The 18,632-nt window shown below is 36.1% G+C and overlaps 1 protein-coding gene across 1 annotated transcript in view; it reads right to left on the bottom strand.

The window, feature by feature from the left end:
* The window catches only part of corn (microtubule-binding protein cornetto), a 164,200-nt gene that overhangs the window by 54,075 nt on the left and 91,493 nt on the right, over positions 1-18,632 (bottom strand). The gene's annotated exons all lie outside the window — the stretch shown is intronic.

Below are 18,632 nucleotides of genomic sequence, written 5' to 3'. Positions count from 1 at the left end.
CAATTTATATTTTTCCTGAAAGGTCATAGTTATATTTATCGTTGTTCTGTTTTGTCACTGTTCTGTTTTGTCATGGAACAGTTTATTAATGTTTTTCGAATTTAACGGAGGCAATAACATTCAAAAAATGAATGTCAGAAATAAAATAGTGACTTTAAATAACTTTCCACACAAACGTTCATATACACGTTTGATTTATGCTTCTCACATAAATACTTACGTAGTAATGTCATGATGAGAAGACTGGCAACTAAAGATATGGTTGAATGATGTTTGGTGTCAATTTGTAAAGTTTTTCGAGTCGACGGGCGGTAGATAAAGTGAGGGCATTACACGATATGGCTACATCAAATTATAATAATAAAAAAATGTACATACAATATTTGACTGGAAACCTTAAAAAAATATGAATGTAATAATTATATTATTACCTATTTTTCATATTCGCAAAATTGTACAACCCCAGCAAAGACAGCGATAAGCAAAATATAGGAATAATTTATTGTGTGAAAATACGATTCGAGAAAATTACTCGTTTCTGGCAGAACCTGATTTATTGGACGCGATTGTAAAAATACAATAAAAACACAGAAGATAACCATAAACAAGCGCGAAGATTAATTGAACAATAATGCTAATAAATATTATCTTGTCTTTGGTAGCAATAAAAATTATTTTCGTACTCACTAATTGGACATTGTATAAAATTAATCTGTCTATTTTTTAAATACAGTAATCATGGGACAGATGCCTTCTATTATGGCCGAAGATTTTATTTACAGATAGTAAACAGGTTGGTGTTTATTCCGGTCCAATGTCTCGATGGATAAGAATACTGAACATTTCTTCTTATGCCTTGTCATTTAGATACGGTGCTGGAGAAACTAAGGGTATTGTGAACCAATGCACTCCAAGTGTTGAACATCGGGGAATAACATTTTGTATGGTTATTAATTTTATAATATTTTAAATTATTTGAATCACAGAACATATTAATAAATATAAATGTAAAAGCCATCGCCATGGACCAAGGTTTTGAAGCAGAGTACTTTGTGACAGCCAGGTCATAAAACTCATGTATAACAAAGCGTGCCGACTGCCCTCAATAATGTATGCACGTTACATTTACGTGATACACTTTAAAGCATATTATTATCATACAGACGTATTTATTGAAAATAACATATTCTTCAACACGTGTTTCCACACTCGACATCAGTAGCCTATAATACCACACCCAGTAGGGTAAGACAGTTCCCATTCAGTGTGAGTTCCCTGATTTTAATCTTGATTTAAATTACACAAATAATATATAAAATCGTTCGCGCACATATCGAGTCAATAAACAATAACTATCGTACCTTAGAAGCCGATAATTTCATGAGTTCAAGTTTTTCGTGTAAGGTAGTGAGTAATATATTTATTATAATGTGAAATCCAAAATACCTGTTGATTATCATCATTATCAGTGATTATTGTGGAAAATGACAGTATTTTAAAATCCAACCCTATAGAAACTATTTACGAAAATAATTATATCTCAAGTAGAGTTAACGACTACGAACGAGGTCGTTTGCATAGCCGTTTTAAAAACGTGGGAAAACGATACAATGGAATTTATTTTTCTTAATTCAGTTGAAACAATGGACTTACACACGAAACTCAATCATAAAAAAAACACTTATGAACCTGACTATGATAAATAATAATTATGAGCTATAAATTTACATATTAAAGATAATGATATCAAGAAAATTTAACCCAGATTAATGTAACATAGTTATATTGAAATCATCATCATCATCATCATCAGCCGGGGTCAACCCACTGCTGGATGAAGGCCTCCCCAAGCTTTCTCCAACTCTCTCGGTCCTGTGTCGTTCGCTGCCACGTATTTCCGCCGAACTTTACCAGTTCGTCAATCCAGCGGCTTTTAGGGCGACCCTGTGGCCGTTTCGTACCCCTTGTGTACCATTGGATGACGGCATTTGTCCAGCGGCCGTCCTTTCGGCGAGCAATGTGCCCCGCCCATCTCCATTTCAGCTGTTTGGCAACGTCTATTACATCGCGTACTCTTGTCTGCTTCCTAACCCATTCGTTTCTCTTACGGTCCTTTCGCGTGATGCCCAACATGCACCTCTCCATGCCTCGCTGTGTGACTCTTAGCCTTTGGACATCTCTCGTGTTGAGGGTCCACGTCTCGCAGCCATACGTGAGCACGGGTAGCACACATTGGTTGAACACCCTACGCTTAAGACATAATGGTAGGTCACTCTTGAAGATACTATTCAGACGTCCGAAAGCACTCCATCTCAGCTTTGTTCTTCGAGCAATTTCATCGTGCATGCTTCCGTCTATGGGCACCTGCTGTCCGAGATAGATGTAGCTGCTGAGCTTGCTCGAGTTGGGTGCCAGAAATACAGATATATATTGAAATAATTACTGTAAAATATTATTGCCTGTAAAGGGCTAGTTACATGTAGGAATTCTTACACTGTTTGATAGTGAGTTTCAATGTTAAAGGACGAAGTTGATACGACCAGGGATGGTAAATAGGATTTGCACGGCGTACCAAAATAAGCCGATTTTTTTTTAATTCGATGCACGTACCATTCCTTTTTAGATGTAGGTACACACGATATAATCTAAATCATTTATTGAATATAGAAAAAAAAAACAAGTAAGTAGGTAGATTAGTAACTATGTATATTGTTTATTGAATATATAAAAAATGTTATATATAAAAAAATGACAGAAAATAAGGAAAAGTAAAAACATTTAAAAACACACTATTTTGTGTTGGAGGTTTTTTGTTTCATGTTATTTGCGAGACTTCTTATATCAGGCTGATATGTCGTTGATTGCAAATTAATACATGCTGCTGAATCTTCCTTTGTCAACTGGATTGCAAATCAATATTTTCTAATTACATCCAATAAAGAGGGTACGAAAAGAAAATCTCCATATTGAATATGTCTAGATCATGGTTTCCCAAACTATGGGTCGCGAGCGAATATTGAGTAGACCCTCGCCACTTGTATACATGAATTAAAAAAATAGGAAGTGATAAATTTGATATTTCATTCAGCTAAATACCGAAATAAATTGGATATATCAAACTCACTGCGATTAAAAGTAACTAAAGTTGAAGTTGATGTTAAAACTGTAATGAAGAAACGTAAGAAACAAATACATCCTTCCCATTGAAATAACTTTGTAAAAAAACCTTGCAGGTGTAGGTCTTTTCTTCTTTCGACCATGTCCGATCCTAATAGGATCATATGGGCCCCCACAGAGTGAAGGTTTGTATTAACAGATTTTATTTTTACGAGAAATGGATGTCAGCCACTTGCTCAACCTATTAAGTCCATACTCTGACTCATACACAAATTGAAAAACAATATGTGTACTTGCCAGACCCAAGATTCGAACCTGGGACCCTCGACACTATAGGCCGGCGCTTAAGCCACGCGGCTATCGTGGGTGTAGGTATTTAAGTAATATTTTTTTTTATTTAAGTTGTGTTTCTTATTTCAACAGTCTTTCATTCATATTGGTAACACTTATAAAAAATATTTATTTTATTTCAATTAGAACAAATAAGACAGCATTAAGTAGTTCCACGACTCGCCACTAGGGAATCTGAGCATTACCAATATTTATGCCCTCTTTTCTCTAAGACAGCTAAGAGGTGGGTCCCAAGATTGGAAAATTTTGTTAGATGGGTCGTAGCCCAGTCAACTTTGGGAACCACTGGTCTAGATAGCTGATGATTTTTATTAACTTTACAAATCCTTTTGAATCCTAAAACTTTTGTGAAAACTATTGTTTATTTAATTAAAACTTTAAGCGTGCCAAGTTGGGCACGCGTGCTACGTATTTGTCATTGCTGACTTATATCAACTTTAAAATTTTAACATCATTTCAGTGAAAATATAACGAATACGACGCGATATACAGTGGAAAAATTCGTGTTCAAGTCTACATTTTGGTATGCTGTGTATGATATTAGACATGAACAAGAGAATCGAGCTTCGGTTTATTAAATCATTTTAAATATGTACCGTCTACTAATTCGCCAAAATAAATGCATGCTTTAAGATACTCTACGTGTAAGATTTGTGCTCAGAAAACTGGACATTAACCTTGGCAACTGAACGTGTCTTAAAGCTTTTCGAAAAAAATATCCGCCGTATTTATGGAACGGCACAGTTCTTAGCTCTACGGTTTGTACGAAGATTCCAGAATAGTTCAATCAGTGAATATTGGAAGACTGCCCTATCTATGACATGTGGATCGTTTGAACGACAATGAGCCGGCAAAGAGTAAGAGTGATGCCGGGTAATCCAATAGGGTGCAGAGGAAGAGGCAGTCCAAAGCTAAAAGGACCTGCCGAAGACATGTGCAGTGATGAAGAGAGTTGTTGAAAGAGGCCGAGCCAATGCCACCGAATGTATGTAGGATGTGAAATATGGATAATTTTATTGATGTTAGAGAAATCACAAAAAATGATTTTAGAGCAAACATTAAAAAATGCGTTCAGATTTTACAATATTACTTATAGCATGATAGGTATCGTAGTCTCTTAGAGATAGTGGTCCAAAATAGCTTGGCGCAAGGAAGAATTGGAAACCGAGAAGAGCGGAAGATGTAAGGGGAGGCCTTGGTCCAGCAGTGGCAGAAAAATATGGCAATCAAAATACACGACAATCATTGAATTAATAGAAATAATCACGACGTAGGCAGGTGATCTTCTGATTTTTCAATTATTCAGTCCATTATGACTGAATAAACACAATCTGAGCAATTGTTCAATTTTGCGCGGCGTGGGTCACAAATTATCAGGGTTGCCAACCTTTACGCCATATTGCGACCAATTCAATAATACATTGGTAAGGTAGGCTAACCGATATATTATTATAATATTATGACTGGAAATCAAATTAGCAAAACACGACTGATGATTTCTTTTAAATTAGTATCTCGCACGATTTTGTATTACCTAGATAAGAGTTTCATAACGTCCCCAGTATGACATACCTTGTCCTTGGAAAACATTGCTCATATCGTCAGTAAGTCTTAAAGTTTAAACTAACATTAATACGCGAATTGTTTCAGTGCTTTATAGTAGGGAAACACGGGGTACCTATAGGTATTCGACCCACGAGACATAGCGGGATACCTTGCAAGATAAGATTGCAGGTGAAATTCAGTCGTATTCCGAAATTCAAGCGAGTAGTTAGTAGCTACGGACATGTCGATCTGTGGAGAAGCTAGCCCTTTCCAAGCTCAAGTATCAGTATGGCAGTGGCGAAGGGTGCTATGATAGGTAACTGAAAACAGTCCTATGGCAGCCACATTTACGGGACTTAAATTTGAATTTTGTTTCATCTTCAGTATCTTACTGATACAATTTAATGAACATAACATATTTTTATATTTTACAAATAACCGAAAACCGAAAGACCTTCGAGGTAGAATGCAAGAAGTGGCGGATGTCAGTCAAACAGTCGGCCTAAAGATAAATGTCTCAAAGACAAAAGTGATGAGGAACTGTTTTTCGGACCCTGCGATTATCTGTATTAATGGCTCCCAACTCGAGCAAGTCAGCAGCTACGTCTTTCTCGGACAGCAGGTGCCCATAGACGGAAGCATGCACGATGAAATTGCTCGAAGAACAAAGCTGGGATGGAGTGCTTTCGGACGTCTGAATAGTATCTTCAAGAGTGACCTACCATTATGTCTTAAGCGTAGGGTGTTCAACCAATGTGTGTTACCCGTGCTCACGTATGGCTGCGAGACGTGGACCCTCAACACGAGAGATGTCCAAAGGCTAAGAGTCACACAGCGAGGCATGGAGGGGCGTATGTTGGGCAACACGCGAAAGGACCGTAAGAGAAACGAATGGGTTGGGAAGCAGACAGGAGTACGCGATGTAATAGACGTTGCCAAACAGCTGAAAATGGCACATTGCTCGCCGAAAGGACGGCCGCTGGACAAATGCCGTCATCCAGTGGTACCCAAGGGGCACGAAACGGCCACAGGGTCGCCGTAAAAGCCGCTGGATTGACGAACTGGTAAAGTTCGGCGGAAATACGTGGCAGCGAACGACACAGGACCGAGAGAGTTGGAAGACGCTTGGGGAGGCCTTCGTCCAGCAGTGGATTTACCCCGGCTGATGATATTATAGATATGTAGTGTATGTTTTTTTTCTTCTCTTCTGTTTTGTTTTTAACTAAAAATAAAGTTCCATTGCAAAATGGGCGAATATTTCATATTGGCGTTCATGTCTTTGACCATAATTATTTTTCTTGAATATTGAGATTATTTTTATCGAATGGTGTCCTGTTTAATGAAATAATTCAAATGCGTTTATTGAAATAATTCAAAACCATAAAATATGTTGGCCATAAAACGAAAAGGTACAATTTGAAAAGAAGAATAATTTTGCGCCCAACCCCTCATCCAAGACGCACCCGACCCTCCCTCCTAGAAATTAAATTCGCAGCCGAAACTCAGGACAAAGTCGGCAGGCAGCCCTGACAATAGATTCGGAGTAACCCCGTAGCCGTCAGGGCATGACACGGCAGACAATAGACACAAAAGATGGCCAAGGCCGAAGCGCCGGTCGAAAGAGATCGTGGATCGGCCGACTTAAATGCCATAATTGAGGATTGTGGGATCGGGAACCGAATTGGACGTGGGTCAACATTATTGTTTTAATATCGTGCTATTTCGCTAACCCATACAATATAAAGTTATCTTTGGTTGTATTTGCCATATTATGCAGGTACCCACCGATTTTTTTTTTTGCAGAAAGCCAGTCGTCATAAACTATAATATAATGGTAAGAGAAAATAAGTCAATAACAACAAAGGTAGGTAAGTATATGAGAGAATTTTTAAATTTACAAACCGTGACCACTGTTATTATAGTACCTGTGTGTTTTAAAATAATATATGATATAGAAACCATTACTGTCTATTGAATTAAAGGCACGTGAATAAGCTCCGTTATCTTTAAAAATATTGGTGAAATTAAGAAGCTGAGGTTGATCAACTATCATTTTTTTTAAATAACGTACAATGCTGAGGACAGCCCGGTCGCAGATAAAAAAACGTCTCGACTAAGTCTAAACCTAATCCGCCGGTAGTGTTGCAACCCTCTTCCGCCCGCACATGTGAGTCCATGCCGGGGCAGTGACGTCGCTAATAAAAAACAGCATCTACACATGCGCCGATGCAACATTTTGTTATTTTACCTGTGACTGATGTCGAGTGAAATTAGTTACATGCACCAGGCAGATTTTTTTCAACCATAAATATCGCACTGACACTGTGTGCTATATGGTAGGTACATTAAGTTACATATCGATGGTCTAATATTGACACATATCAAATTAATTATAAATAATTAGACAATTTACCTAATATGAAATGTTAAAATGATATTTCAGTATTCTATATTTATTCAGTATTTCTATCAAGTACAATAATAATATATAGAATTGTCAAGTTTACATGATTCAACAGAAAATTTAAAAACGTGGTATATAAAAATTTATTTTTATCTTGTAATTTAAGAATTAAATTCACCCAATGGACAATTGAGTGCTTGGCGACTTGGATGACTGCTCCTGAGAAATTCCCATAAACAAAAACATACAGACTCGTCGCGTCACCTATCACGTGCCTCGTGATATGCGTGTATTACTTTTTATTACATTCTCCTTTTGAAATTATTTTTTCGTGGATTCTGGGCATAACGCCTGTGGAATACTTTATTAGTTTCTGATTGTAAATAAAGTAGTATTGTGTTATTGGTAGACGAAGCCACTGTCAACCAGATACGTTCGTTTTTTACTCCAAAGCCTTCCCAAGGGGTGTGGATAAGGCACGTATAACCGTTAATCTTAATGGATCCTCATCTCTTTCGAGTAAAGACTCACCCACCCCACTCTCCTCCGCGAAGAGATACAATTTCTGGAAAAGCTTTCGCTTTTGTCCGAGATTTAGCGAGAACAAATGGGGGACGGGCGGATGGTTTTAAAGACTAGCGCTACAATAATGGTATCTGGTTTAAACGCGAATATAAATAGGCATTCAAATTAAGCTTTAACCGAACGTAAAGCGGATTTAAGCAGCTAACGATAGCACGAGGAGTGAGAATAACGCATTACTGTGGTTATACAATTAAACATTATAAAGAATACGTAGGTACATAATTTTATTCTGTTTCAGTAAACACTTTATCGTTTAAAACCGGATTAACGAATAAAAATCGGTTTTCAAACAATAACATTACAGAAGATTAAGAATAGGTACAATGTATTAAGGGCCTACATGCTCAGCGTAGGTCAAAATGGAGCTTTTATGGTATTTTCAGAGCATAACGCTGGACATTCCTTAAACGTTGTAGATAATCTATTTATATAATTTTGAAGCGTTATTATCTTTTATATTTATTTTAATCATTACATGACTGTATAAAGTATTTTTATTACATAAAATAGTATTCTTTTAAACCTCTCGCTCTAATGTTTTAGAATATAGTCACATTTCAGTACATCCATGTGCAGTGTGTTAAGATTTTTTAGATTTATTAATTTTTAAACGCATTTACAAAACCATTAATAAAATTAATGTTAACATTAATATAGTGACATATTTACGATTATATTTTATAATCTTTGTGAACCAAAATTTGACAAGAATTAGGCATTTTATTATTCAAAAATGGGCACGATTAACACATTTCAAGATAATTCTAAAGATACTGATTATAAGCTATGTCTTTGACCACTCAAATGTGATAAACATCCTACGAATAATGATTGCTTTATAATAATTATTGACCTAAGAATAAGGTAGTATTTTTTTTAAATACGCCACTTCTATTGGTATTTCCTAGTGGTTAAGCTACAACATACGGCCGTAGCCATAAATTGACAAACGATAAATGAAGTAGGGAGTACGATCATGGTAACGCGCGTGTTTGAACATGTACCGTATTTTTAAAAAAAATCGGTTATGTAATTCACACAAACTGGGGAGAGTTCATTAGAAGAAGATAGATAAAATGACACGCTATTGATAAATTGTAACGTGCTTCAGTGAGTTTCATAGGGAAACAACAGGAAGCTGTATCTGAAGAAGGGTTTCTTCTTATGGTTATGACTTATATTTGAAGAGATCCTGACGTCATTTAGGAATCGAAGTTCCTATTGTACATACATAATTTGAAAACACATCAGATATATTATATAGAATGTGGTTTAATTGCACAAATCAAGTCTCGTCGGATGACGTATTTTTTCAAATGTATGGTCGAATAAATAAAATTGTTTATTAAAGTTATAAACATACCACTACCACATAAGTTTAGTAGTTTTGACAGAAAATATGAAGTACATACCTACGAGAGAAAACGATGCAATACGCAATATGTAAGAGCAGTCGGAAAAATAATATAAATAATTCAATTTACCCTATGCATATATTATTTCCTGCGCAGTAGAATAAATCACATCTGCGCAATTTCAAGGTTAAGTTGTTCGACTATTGACTATAGTAGGTATTAATTGTTAATACCTTGATTTAAAATTACAAAACATGAACATACTTTGAAATAACATTTCAACATAGTTTTAGGGATTTTCCGCGTGATAGCAATAATTGTATCATGTAGCTTAATCAGTAAAGTCTAGCGCCCGGTATGCGACATATGTGAGCCATATTCAGTGAATAAACATATTATACCAAGAACTTTATCTGACGGATTTGCATACTTATGGGGTTAATGTAAATGTCTATTCGTTAGATATAAATAATCTAATAAAGAGTTTGAATTATAATAGGCGGGTGCCTTGTGAGTTTTGAGTATTACAACACTTTATGGTGATTCTGCAGTGTAATAGTGAGAATAAATAAAATCAATTGTCATGGAAAACAATTACGTTTTGTCGACAAGTGCATTGAAACGGTTACATGTAAGTTGTACGTATGCAGTTCATCGTGGGACACTTATTCGTGCGCCGCAATACGTGAAACGTGAGTTCGTATAACATTTTATCAAATGACGAGTTCTTCGTTGAAAATTTCACCGTGGAATACATTTGTACGTATCTTACGAAATGCGGCGATAGTTTGCAAATAGTACTGTTCCAATTAGAATAACCATAACCCTAACCTAACCTAATCTAACCTAGTAAAGACATCTCATAAAATTCGTATTGAATATAATTGGAACAGCAAACTAGCACCACATGTTGTAGCATACGTACAAAATATACTCAACGGTGAAATGTTCAACGAAGAACTCGTCATTTGATTAAATGTTACACGAACTCATGTTTCACGTACTGCGGCACACGAATAAGTGTAATGCGGTGAACTGTTTACGTACAAATTTCCGGATACGCATTGAAACATGCCGTCACCTTTAGCAGTTATTTTGACTATAACTATATTTATGACTTCATCTAAAATATATAAATAATGATAGTTCGGTGCATTTATGTGCCAATCTGTATTTCTTTTTTTAATTGACTTTTTAATTCGAATAATTATGTTAATTAATTGAACCACACGACAAACGACCGCCACCAAGATGTAATACAAAAAAGATCATCCCTCCAGTAAGTTAATAGTTAAAATTATTTGATACCTACTTAACGTAAGTTTCTTCTTAATGTGATAGGTATTGCATGTTAACATTTTACTTTCGAGGCAACGCAGATTGAGTTAACGTCTGTATTACAAGCAAAAATCACCACTGGCATTAAGTAATTGCAAGGTTGCTCACTGCTTTTTTTAACGTAGGTAATTACTTATTCAAAGGTATGTAGGTACCCGTACCTATACATCAGCGTGTGTATCATTAAATAACACGAAATTGACCACGACCACTTCACACGAATTATTGGCGTAAGTAGCGCCAACTCACAAATAAAAATGACATAATGGTTATTGTTATTACATTGTTATTCTGTTGCTTAACCTGCATCGGTCGACTGCCCCACTGCCTTTATTTCATTTTGTTTTCAATAAAAATCGATATTTTTTCTCTGGTTATATTAATTTAGTATACCGCTTCACATTATACGGTTTTGACAGTACGGCAAAAAATTGACGGGCGACAATCTTTTATTGGCGTGAAGAAGAGCATGGCCCTTTTCACATTACACGGCGACGGTTAAAAACCGAAACGGCGCTGTATAGCGGCCGTCCATTTCCACTGTATTCACGGCGCCCGGACGGCCACCGATGACTCAGTGGTGTACGTGACCTATTGCACGCTTTCACATTAGACGGCTTTAAATCGTACGGTCAGTCGGGTCAATAGCCCATAAACTGAGCTTGTGACAGGAAAAAACCGTGCATAAACCGTATAGTGTGAAAAGAGCGTGAACTTGTTGACGATTCGGATTTTTACCGTTCGATTTTTTTCCGTAGGCACGGTTAAAACCACGTAGTGTGAAATAACCCTAACACTGACGAAGGCTCCTTCTTGATAATAATATGCTTCGTCTGATTACTGATTGTATAAGCTTTGTCAACAATCACCTTCCAATCTGCAGGGCTATTCCAACTAGTTAACACGGTAAAACGTCCTGTTATTTTTCTTGAAATAACACGGATATCACAAGGGACAATTCAGAATACAAGATGGTTATCTAAATAATTGGTAACATAGTTCAATTGGAAATTATAATTGGATGTGTTTGGAATCAAAACATACATTGTCATTGCAGTATGGCCGTACCTATTTTAAAAAAATGCATTGCAGTGCTACTTAACGACACTTGAGACATGCGTCGCAATGTTAGTAGGTATTAATTTTCAAAATAGCTGCATCTCAATTCTCAATATGTAATTGTCGTACTCTAAGTTAGTCTAACAGTTAACACGGTTATGGACGGCAGTGTTAAAAAAGCGTGACAGTTAATATCCCGAGATAGTTAACTGTCTGAATACGATACAGCAAATTTATCACTTTTTCATTGATTTTGGAGTTAAGTGATACGTTAGAATTAATAGCCCTGTTGTGATTCTAACTATCACGGATAACTCTTGGATCAATTCTGTATACAAGGCGCAATGACATTATTAATGGACAACGCACTCAGTACAGTAGCTAGCAAGTAAATTCGTGCATAGCGACATTCGCACATGTATAGGTAGACGTCACGCAATTTCCATTATCTGATATCACGCATCGGGAATTTATAGCAATAAAACCTTTATTGTAATGGTGTTAGAACAAAGTTTCTAGTGTCAATGTTCATTTGAGCAAACCCGTTCGAACCGAACCATTCGGCAGACCGACAAAAAGCATCGAGAATTTATAGCAATATCACCTTTATTGTAATGGCGTTAGAACAGATTATGCCATTCGGCAGACCCGACAAAAAAGTGAGTGTCATTTCTTTTTCCAGATGCTTCGTCCAATTAATGTCATTGACAAGGCGGTTATATAAATTATTAACATTGTGCTAATTTCCCCCACTGTATCACAAAATGGGTGTAAGAATAAATCAATTTACACGAATTGTGACAATTAGTATGTTTATGTACATTGTTACTATATGCGACCGATGGACAAATTGAGTCATACAGTACCCAAGAAGTAAGAAATGACAGCAGATACGCCCTAAAACCGTTACATCGGCGAATTATCAAAATACGTGGCAGCGAATTACCAGTGATCGATCAGAGTGGAAAGTGGTTGGGGAGGCCTTTACCCAGCAGCGGATAGACCTCGGCCACCGCCATCTTTAGATTAATAAAGCCTGAGCATAACTTTTTGCACAAGCAACGAGTGGTCCACTGCCATACTATTTATTGATAAAAAAAACTTGCAAGCAGAGTTTGGTATTCTAGGTATAATGACTGAAGAGTATAAATAAGTTATTAGTTATTGTCGTTTAGAATCGACTGTCACATTGACAAACGTCCTAGTGTATTATGATATTATTATACACAGAAGAAGTTTACTTACGTTGATCGTCACTAAATCAGATGAACTCCAAGGTCTCCAAAATACGTTAAAATAATCTGAAAGAAATCTGAAACTAAGAATACTACGATAAGTGAACACGACAGACGCGTCAGTTTGAGGACTATATAGACAATGACAGGTCATCCATAGAGAAGGGGAGGGGCTGAAAGGTAGGACCAGTCGTGAAATGTGTCGGCTTTCCTCTTCAGTCGGCAATGCCTCGGCTAATGTAATTGCGATGACGTTGTGTTTTAAAAAAAATCTCGTAATTAATTAATATAAATTAGTAAAGGAAAACATTAAATAATATAATCGTTTAGCAACGTGTCTTTGCCACTGGCCGAAAGTTGTGAAGAACTTACTTAAATTCTGCGTACCTAATTATCCGTATTGCAATAGGTATATCTCAATGGCACAAAAACACTTAATGTCAGCTTGTACGCAGTGGACCGTATTAGATGTACAAAAAACTATTTCCAGTTTACGATTCCTTTTCTCTAAGTATTCGATTTCTTTTAGAAATGTGTGTCCGAAAAACTTCTCGGGCAGATAAAGGTTAAGTGATGTTGATTTTGGAGGTCAGCACATATAAACAATATATAATTTGCAAACCCGGGCACCTCACCTGGTAGTAACAAAAAACGCCACTACAAAAGAGAGGAAAATAAAACAAAGAGGGCGTCTGCGTTAACGCGATTATAGGCAAATGTCCATTAAGGCGATGCCAGTGTCGTCCAGCTAGTGAGTCTAGTCGAAATCATATTATGAAGTCACCAGTTTGATATTAAATTCTCAGACGCACAAATCGTTGCGCATAGGAGAAAGGGTATCAGCAGTAGCCTAGATCAATCCACTGCTGGACGAAGGCCTCTTCAAGCCATGTAGTTTCGCAGAACTTAACTATTTTGTTGGTTTGTAAGCCTACCTTTCGAACGTCTTCTACCTGTTAAGTACAAATGGATTTACGACACTGGCCATATCCGCTTAAACTGATTGTTTGAAGAAAAGAATGAAGAAAAAAATCCAATCCCGGCCAACAGGATAGGTGTCATCTAACATCATGATAAGTGATAAAATCTACCATATTATTATCCTGGCATAGCACCATCATATTTTCACTGTCTAAAAAACAATATTAATGCGACGCGGTTTAGTATAAAAGAAAATGTCGGCATAAAGCTTAAGAGGACGTTCTACAGAATTGGCCTTGAGAATTGAAAATATGATTTTTTAACATGTGGTCCATAATATCTGGTCTACTAGTTAATATAAAAAGGTCGTGTGAAAGTTGTTTGTGTCAATAAATTTGCTCTATGACTGATCCGACTCATATTTCACATTTATTTCATCAGGGCTGTCGAAGACATAAATCATAATAATTTATAATTTTTAATTTTTATTTATAATATATATTATTTAAGTTTTGTGCATCTAATGCCGGGTCCACACTGGCAACAAGTTAATTTGCTGGCAACCTCGTTAGATTTTACGATAATTATCGTAAAATTTCTTAAGCAATTATGGTAAGTATCGTAAAATTTAATGAGGTTGCCAGCAACTTGTTGCCAGTGTGGAAATGGCTTAATATCCACTGTGGTTCACGTAGTGGCATGGACCTGGGGTTAGCTAATTCAGGAAGTCAACACCCATGATAGAATTTTTTCCAGTTTTGGTTGCATTATATTCCAAAACTCTTCTGTAAAAATCGTTTCCGAGTTTATAAATGGAAATTTCTCGGTGTACATAGTGAACAAACCTACGAATAAAAAAAGACAAAAAGGAACATACTGATTCATCGCAGTAAAATCTGGTAATCAAATTCGCCATTTTGAAAAGCGACGATTTTGCGTAAACAAATATCACGTGGTCTGTACGTGTGCGGCAAACTTCGAATGTGTTTGTAATGTTGTGCAAAGTGCGAATGTAATGTTTTCAAATAATTGATATGGATTAATTATACCATCGTATTATTTTCTCGAAATCATAAACATACTATAATAGTATTTGAGTATCAACCTATGTTCAATTTGAATTGGGTTATAATAATAATATACCCGTATATATATCAATAGTATGTTTGCTACAAAATCCACCCAAGTTATCAGTACGTACTTGCACAGGTTTGATTAAAAACTATGATGAAATTAACATTTAAAAAATATGAATGCTTAATATTATTTTGACAGCCCTGTTTTCTGATCGGCTTTACATCTAGCAGGTGTTCATTAAAAAAATAATAATGCTCCGCGGCAGAAATTATCAGTAATAATAATAATATTTCTTGAAATAAAATCTCCGATGATTAGTGATTTTTGCGAAAAGATCGATTTAAATTAACGTAGTTACGACGCCGAGGTCCTTTTTATACTGAATTATATTTGAACGGCGAGCTCTTCAGCGGCCCCTTAAAAAAGGGAGCTGGATTTATTAGTCTGATCAAAATGGAGACAATTCAATCACTTAGGATTTGAAAGTTTAAGGGCAAGGTGAGAAAAAATCTTGAATAATAATGGGAATAAATCTTCTATTGAACACATTTTTTTGTATCATTTCAAATATTTTTAAAATACTGCATTATCTAACTAAGGGGTGATTCACGGAACACATTAATACCTATAAATGTGAACCTACGAAATAATGGTGAAGTCATAAACCCCAAAAAACACACAAGCATTCGCAATGAAAAACTTTAGTGCATATTATTATGGTGCAGACGTAGGCGTAGCTATTGAAAATACTTTATTGTTTAACACGTTTTTAAGTTTATCCCATATTTCTCCGCACTTGTTTCAGGCTCATCCAGAAGGCTACCCACTTTCCATTATTTTTGTGTTCCCTGGGTTGACCTAATTCTAATATATACCTAGTATCGAAAATTGTTAGTTAATTGAAACGGTAATAGATATGGCAACTTTTCAAATATATATTTATTTAATTCGGCGCACGTCTGACTTACAAAAAATGACCCAAAGCAAGTTACTATTCTTTTTAGTGATGGCTAACGATTCGCTCTAGTATCGCCTTAATGGGTTTAGGAGAGGGGATTATATCGTGTGAACATGCTTAGCATCACCTGTGCCGTGCTGTTTTTGCCGACATAATAATTAATCATTCTTTTAATATTCAAGTCTTACAATTTCATATATCATCCTAAATAACGTCTTGCCGTATTGCGCACGTAGGTATACGAGTGGATTAGGAACTATTAGGATTAGACGAAATAAAATAGACTAAGTGGAGTGCAGCACCACGTAATTTGGATGCTACGACGTCGTGGTAACCTTGGAGGTAAGAATTAAGACAGTGTTTTTCGGTTTTTGTTGGTTGGTGAGAGCCTTGGAGCATTTTTTTAAATCTCGAGGAACCCTGTCTTGATGACACAATAATATGCAAAAGATTAAATTACAAAATAGACGTGTAAATCAGTAAATAGTGACATACCAGTGGCGAAATGTGGAGGTAGGCTGTTGATATCTGACATAAATAGTGCACATTAAACTTTGTAGGAAATAATTATTTATTTCCATTGAAAAATAATAGACCAAAAATATTCGTCTATCTATATTGTTTTTAAATTATGCCATTAAACACAATATATAATTTTGGATACATATTTGTATATATTATGGATTGGTTTAGGCAGGGCTTAATCGAATATTAAAAACTATCTGCAATTTGTATTCGTATTTCAATGAAAACAAATATATTTGACTGACAAAGTTTAGTGTGCACTATTTATGACGAATTTAAACAGCCTACCTATACCCTTCGCCACTGTGACATACATAAGCAAAGCGTCAGCTTTGAGTCAACACTTACTATAATATATACCCTCATTTTTTTGTAATTTCATTACCTTCTGCATTTGATTATTTTTTGATATATGCAAACAAATTTTAATATTCATATCTATAGATATCCAAAGAATGTCAGCGCTGCAGGCGAAAAATTTGACAATTTCGCGAAATCTACTCTTATTTTTTTTTTTTCGACCATGTCCGATCCTGATAGGATCATATGGGCCTCCACAGAGTGGAGGTTTGTATTGACAGAATTTGTTTTTTACGAGAAATGGATGTCAGCCACTTGCTCAACCTATTAGGTCCATACCCTGACACACACAAATTGAAAAACAATATGTGTACTTGCCAGACCCAGGATTCGAACCTGGGACCCACGGCTTTATAGTCCGACGCTTATGCCGCGCGGCCACCGTGGGCACTCTTATACGTTGTATTATTCGCATCCCTTCCTTATTTTTTCGCCACTCCTAAATAACGAATGGTATATTCTTTTTTTTAACACTACATCAGGCCACGATACTCAAAGACAGTAATTCCGTGTTTCAAACAACGTTAAGAAAATACTACTATATTTGTAATTTAAACATGGTACCTATTACTAAAATATTCTGACAATGTACTAAAAACAATCATACATTCAGAAATATTCAGTATATTATTCACTCTTAAATAAAAACAATGATAATGATACTAACTATATATTGGTTCGTTACTATGGTGATTGTTATATCGTAGTGTAGAAATTACCCAGTGGAAGGTTTCCTAATAATGACTTCATTACGGACGTTCACCATGGTCATAAGTCATAAGGCTTCGAGCCCCCGGGGCAGTAAATACGAGGGTGGGTCAATAATTCCTTAGAAAAAAGCATTAAAACAGTTTTTATTTTTGTATTTTTTTTTTATTTCTCAACATAATCTCCTTGGAGCTCAATACACTTGGTTAGACGTTTCTCAATTTTTTTTAAACCGTCAGAAAAATAAGTTTTCGGAAGGTCCTCAAAATAAGCATTTGTCCGATCGATGACTTCTTCATTTGAAAAAAAACGTTGTCCACTTAGCCATTTTTTTAAGTTTGGGAAAAGGAAATAGTCACTGGGCTAAATCTGGCGAATACGGTGGGTGGTCGACCAATTCGAACTTCAATTCTTCAATTTTAGCCATTGATCGTAAACATGTGTGAAAACGGGCATTGTCCTGATGAAAGAGGATTTTTTTCCTGTTTAAATGAGGCCGTTTTTCTTCAATTTTGTTTTTTAGCTGGTCTAATAAAGATGCATAATAATCCCCTGTTATTGTTTTTCCTTTTTCCAAATAGTCAACGAAAATAATTCCACGTGCATCCCAAAATACAGAAGCCATAACCTTACCAGCTGATTTTACGGTTTTCGCCTTCTTTGGACATGGTTCGCCTTTCGCAATCCACTGCTTTGACTGTTCTTTCGTCTCGGGAGTATAGTGGTGTATCCATGTTTCATCTACAGTCACAAAGCGACGAAAAAATTCATCCGGATTGCGTTGCATGAGCGACAACAGGGCTTTAGAGGCCACCACCCTATTGCGTTTATTGTCGACTGTGAGCAAACGCGGCACCCATCTTGCAGAAATTTTTTTCATGCTTAATTTGTCATGTAAAATAGAAATGACGCTACCTTTTGAGATCCCTGTAACCTCAATTATCTCACTCAACTTTAATCTTCGGTCACTTAACACCATATCGTGGATTTTATTGATCATTTCTGGTGTAGTCACCTCTACAGGACGTCCTGAGCGTGGTTCATCCTTTGTTGATGTACGACCACGTTTAAATTCATTTAACCAGTTATAAATA

Source organism: Rhyacophila brunnea, unplaced genomic scaffold (assembly GCF_057557595.1).
Source record: "Rhyacophila brunnea isolate RB1 unplaced genomic scaffold, BYU_Rbru_1.0 scaffold_7, whole genome shotgun sequence".
NCBI classification, from domain to species: Eukaryota; Metazoa; Arthropoda; class Insecta; order Trichoptera; family Rhyacophilidae; genus Rhyacophila; species Rhyacophila brunnea.
Note: the sequence above shows the minus strand (reverse complement) of the source record. Positions and strands in the feature narration are given on the sequence as shown.